Source organism: Schistocerca americana, chromosome 8 (assembly GCF_021461395.2).
Source record: "Schistocerca americana isolate TAMUIC-IGC-003095 chromosome 8, iqSchAmer2.1, whole genome shotgun sequence".
NCBI classification, from domain to species: domain Eukaryota; kingdom Metazoa; phylum Arthropoda; class Insecta; order Orthoptera; family Acrididae; genus Schistocerca; species Schistocerca americana.
This window is the reverse complement of record NC_060126.1, coordinates 288068516-288074076: the sequence shown is the minus strand read 5'-3', so window position 1 is coordinate 288074076 and position 5561 is coordinate 288068516. Positions and strand designations below refer to the sequence as shown.

At 44.9% G+C, this 5561-nt stretch overlaps 2 non-coding genes across 2 annotated transcripts; one reads left to right on the top strand and one right to left on the bottom strand.

Moving 5' to 3' along the window:
* Positions 1 to 3575: 3575 nt before the first annotated feature.
* Positions 3576 to 3649, bottom strand: Trnas-cga. Its single transcript has one exon. It is a non-coding gene; the product is annotated as a tRNA-Ser (tRNA).
* Positions 3650 to 3779: 130 nt separating this feature from the next.
* On the top strand, positions 3780 to 3853 carry Trnar-gcg. Its single transcript has one exon. It is a non-coding gene; the product is annotated as a tRNA-Arg (tRNA).
* Positions 3854 to 5561: the final 1708 nt, after the last annotated feature.

The following is a 5561-nucleotide window of genomic DNA, read 5'->3' as shown; positions in this document are numbered from 1 at the left end:
ATCTTTATTCGTTGTGTAATCCATGGTTTATTTTTTGATTTCTGTTTGATTTGAGTTAACTCTAGGGGAAAACAATTTTCAGAAGCAGAAGTAACTTCATTAATGAATGCTTTGAATTTTGCATTTGAGCCACAAGTATTGCAAACATCAATCCAGTTCATGTCTTCCAGTAATTTCCAGAAATTCTCAATTTTTGACTTATTTATTACCCTCCTGCGCTCAATTATTCTGTGGCTGAGGGTATAAATATCGTCAGACGTCCCATCTTCCTGGGAATTTAAACAGTTTTTCTGACCTTAAAGGAGGGTGGGGCGTGTACCATTTGCACCACTTCATTCATGATAGATGTTATCGTATCTTCTACCAGAGGCCAAAACCGAACATAAAATTCTTTCTGAAGCCCATCCAAATCCAGCGATTTGCGGGAACGAGAGCGAACTAAAATGTCAGAGGCCTGAACAGGGCGAAAAGCTGCCAAAAACTCTTCATGAAGAGCTGGCGTTACAACATTATCACGGAGATAAGCAAAATCAAGAGACGGAATACCGTACGATGCCACTCCAGTGTAAAGGTCGGAAAAAAATGAAATGATCGTACGGCATTGTTGGCCGGAGACCCCATGCGGGGGTGTTCGGCCGCCGAAATTGCAAGTCGTTTTTAGCTGGCGCCACTTCGGCGACTTGCGAGTCAATGATGATGAAATGATGATAAAGACACACAACACCCAGTCATCACGAGGAAGAGAAAATCTCTGACCCCGCCGGGAATCTAACCTTTTTTTTTGTAACCGTTTATATTTATTTAAATATATTAACAACGATACATTTAAAAAAAGACATTTTATTCTATTAACCTATTATATTCCTAGTGTTGGTTAATATTACTGTCATTTTATAGGTTTTAGTTTTTATATTTCTTTCCTTTTTCGTCTTTCTCTTATTGTTGTTCCTTGAACCCTTTTACATGGCCATTTGTCACCTTTTTTTTTTTGGTTTGACATTGCAGGACAGGCATAACAATGTATATGTAGCATCGACACATTGATTTTGAGTTCATGTTTCTGTACGTCACGCACTTGTGATGCCACAGGCACATTGTGCATTCTTGTTTGATCTCTTCCTCTAGTTTACACTGTTAAGTGGGACAGTATGAGGGAAACGTCACCATGATAGATGGAGCAGAAGTGGAAGAAACTTTTTTACATATACTGCAGATTATGCATAAATTGAAGAAGAGAGAAAATTTTGTCATATTATATAAGAGAAGCAGAAAGGAGAGTGTGAGTAAACAATATAATTTTATAGGCACACAGTAAAGTAAATCATTTAAAAAAAATTATGAGTAGATGGCGCTTTCCACTAACTAATGCTTGTCTCCTAGACAATATAGTACAAATAATGAAAAAAATTAATTAAAAAAACTGGTACTACTACTGGGCATACTTTTGACAGTGTTTTGGCTGCGAGCATGACAGATGTTTAGTGAGAAGCACTTTGTATCACTGATTCACTAAGAAGAAACTATAATACTATACTTCACTATTTGGTGCGAGAGTCGTCGGATCAGTTCTTGCAGTTCTGGGCATATGTTTGGTACGGGTATTTGGTCTTCAGCTGCGGCGACACAGTTAAAATCTCCTCCAATGATGATGTTATTATTGTTCTGTATCAGCAGTTCGGCTACTTCTTCATTATAGAAGGGACCCCGTGCGCGGGAAGCGAGAACGCTACCGCAAGACCACGAGCTGCGGACGGTCGGAAAAATACCGTGAAAGCACAGTGGCCAGTGAAGCACGCAGGAATTACATCAGTTGACAGAAGCTGGCTACACAGGGGAGCATACAAATAGAAACGGGCTAGTCGACTACTAGAAGTAGCTGTAAAATGCGTAAAACGAACTGTTATGGGACATCTGCAGATCCAAGGAGCCTGTGGAATCAACGACGCCACCACACGACGGTAGCTATAAATGGTTCAAATGGCTCTGAGCACTATGGGACTCAACTGCTGAGGTCATTAGTCCCCTAGAACTTAGAACTAGTTAAACCTAACTAACCTAAGGACATCACAAACATCCATGCCCGAGGCAGGATTCGAACCTGCGACCGTAGCGGTCTTGCGGTTCCAGACTGCAGCGCCTTTAACCGCACGGCCACTTCGGCCGGCACGGTAGCTATAGTTGGGAGTTTGATCCACAAGCCGTAAGACGCAGTTGAAATCTCCGCCCATCAAAATATATCACGGATTTTGACGAAGGAAATAAATGGCATCTTCCTTACAATTGTCATATGTATGACCAGATCTAGATGGAGCATAAAGAAAAAATTATGGCGAGGTAATAGAAACGACACCATCAACCCGACCGTCGTCCAGCGTTTCAAAGTCTGTCAACGGAATACCGTTTCCTTGAGGCACGACCATGCCAGTAGAACGTTCTGGCGCATCATTAAAAACCACAGAATACACAGAGAGACACATGAAATAACCTATCTTGCAGACACACGAAATCGGCTTGGGAATCACAAATGAACTGTCGTAACGCAGCAAGCTACAATGGAGAGCTTATCCTCTTAACGTTTAGGATAAGAAACGTATACGGCTGCATTAGTTACCACATGTAAGGCATGAAAGTAAAACTAGAAAATATATGTATCACGTCTCTCTCTCCACAGACCGGCAGACGGTGGAGTCTAAGGTACAGGTTTCGAATCCTCTCCACCGAAAGGTGCGGGTGTCATGCTTTGTTGTTTTGGTAGCGACGCTGTACGCTCAGGTTGACAACGTGGTTTCACATAACACAGTGACTACATAACTTCCTGACACGGAAGGGTAAAGGGCTCGTCAAGGTCCGCTGAGGAGAGGGAGGCGCCGCCCCCCCCCCCCCCCCCCCCGGCCCGTGAACTATGTGCGAAATACAATCGGGAGCGATGAACACCATCAGATAAAGAAGCTTCAGAAGCTGTCTGCCGGAAGACAATCCGCCATAACGTGTTGCACTATGGTATCAGATTGACGAAGGGATAGCATTCCGCTTGATCACTTGAAAGACAGATGCAGAATAGCAGACAATGTCTCCCTTAAATAGTTTGAACCCATCGGAACAGTCGTTTCTGATGATGGAAAAAAAGACGCAGATATAAGATTCATTTCAGAGTCAACAGAAACAGCCTCGTCGTCCCCAGCGAAACAAGAACCGTAATGATCTCACTATTCATAGCATAAGCCCTGGAGGAAGCACCTAACACCATCAACTTTTCGGAGAGGCGAGATTAGGAAGGACCGCCGTTCAAATTGTGCTACCGGTGCCGGCGTCTTAACGACGGCAGGGGCGTGCCGGTAACGGCGAAAAGTCACACGCCGCGGGGCGTAATGTCTCCCTAAAGTTCTCTATAGATGGATAAGTATTGACAGGAGGCTACAAAGACACTAATTCAACTAATATCAACGGACGACGTTTCTCATAGAATGACTTTAAAACCGTTACTTGGCGTGGACAATTGGATCTTTCAGATTGAGATTTTCACTCAGCAGCGGAGTGTGCGCTGATATGAAACTTCCTGGCAGATTAAAACTGTGTGCACCGACCGAGACTCGAACTCGGGACCTTTGCCTTTCGCGGGCAAGTGCTCTACCATCTGAGCTACCGAAGCACGACTCACGCCCGGCCCTCACAGCTTTACTTCTGCCAATATCTCGTCTCCTACCTTCCAAACTTTACAGAAGCTCTCCTGCGAACCTCTGCTGGCAGAAGTAAAGCTATGAGGGCCAGGCGTGAGCCGTGCTTCGGTAGCTCAGATGGTAGAGCACTTGCCTGCGAAAAGCAAAGGTCCCGAGTTCGAGTCTCGGTCGGCGCACACAGTTTTAATCTGCCAGGAAGTTTCAATTGGATCTTTCATTGGAAGCAGGTCCTTCTTGCGCTGCATATGTAATATGAATCCAGTAACCACAAACAGATGTGAAGGAATATTGTTTTGAACACATACTTCTTCTTCTCGGATACCACTGTAACGTTGCAAGAGATGTTGAGCAGACCAGCGATCCCGCCGGATATGCCGAACGACTCCATAAGGAAGCAACGCCGCCTTCAGAAGTGAATTGGGTGGAAGACTGTAAACTATAGCCGGAATATACTTGATCACCGCATTTGCAAGAAGGATTAGACTAGCGGAACCATCAAGCTGTGTGAGCATCACCTGAGAATCAAGCCGAGAAAGAAGCCAGTCTGCTTGCAAGGAATCATGAATCTCCACACACACACACACACACACACACACACACACACACACACACCAGAGCACGTCCTTCCAGTTTTGGCGGCAGTGAAGTGCTTATTTTTATCATCAGTGTTTTGCTTCATGTTTTAAATGTTTTTAATACACCCTCATTGCTTTTAGATTTATTTTTACCCCTTATTATTACCCTTTTTTTTAACAGAAACGAAGAACGTCGTGTACAAAAGCGTCCATAAATTTCTCCAAGTTCTTTAACTGCATTTGTAAATAACTCCATCACTTTGTGCTTGTTCGCCTCTGTTAGTTTATTTGATTCATGGCCGAATAGCGGTTTAAATGTACCTCTCGCAGCCCATCCATTATATGGGCCGAGAGGGATGAAGTAATACACTACTGGTCATTAAAATTGCTACAGCAGTCGAACATTTTCTGTATCCAGAAAGACTGGTACAGCACCTGTAACATGTGGTCGTACATTATCCTGCTGAAATGTAGGGTTTCGCAGGGATCGAATGAAGGGTCGAGCCATGGGTCGTAACACATCTGAAATGTAACGTCCACTGTTCAAAGTGCCGCCAATGCGAACAAGAGGTGACCGAGACGTGTAACCAATGGCACCCCACACCATCACGCCAGGTGATACGCCAGTATGGCGATGACGAATACACGCTTCCAATGTGCGTTCACCGCGATGTCACCAAACACGGATGCGACAATCATGATGCTGTAAACAAAACATGGATTCATCCGAAAAACTGACGTTTTGTTATTCGCGTACCCAGCTTCGTCGTTGAGTACACCATCGCAAGCGCTCCTGTCTGTGATACAGTGTCAAGGGTATCCGCAGCCATGGTCTCCGAGCTAATACTCCATGCTGCTGCAAACGTCGTCGAACTGTTCGTGCAGATGGTTGTTGCCTTGCAAACGTCCCCGTCTTTTTGACTCAGGGATGGAGACGTGGCTGCATGATCCGTTACAGCCATCCGGATAAGATGCCTGTGATCCCGACTGCTAGTGATACGAGGCTGTTGGGATTCAGTACGGCGTTTCATATTACCCCCCTGAACCCAGCGATTCCATATTCTGCTAACAGTCATCGGATCTCAAAAAAAAATGGTTCAAATGGCTCTGAGCACTATGGGACTTAACATCTGAGGTCATCAGTCCCCTAGAACTTAGAACTGCTTGAACCTAACTAACCTAAGGACATCACACACATCCATGCCCGAGGCAGGATTCGAATCTGCGACCGTAGCAGCAGCGGGGTTCCGGACTGAAGCGCCTAGAACCGCTCGACCACGTTGTAGGTGTCGCCACCGGCGCCAACCTT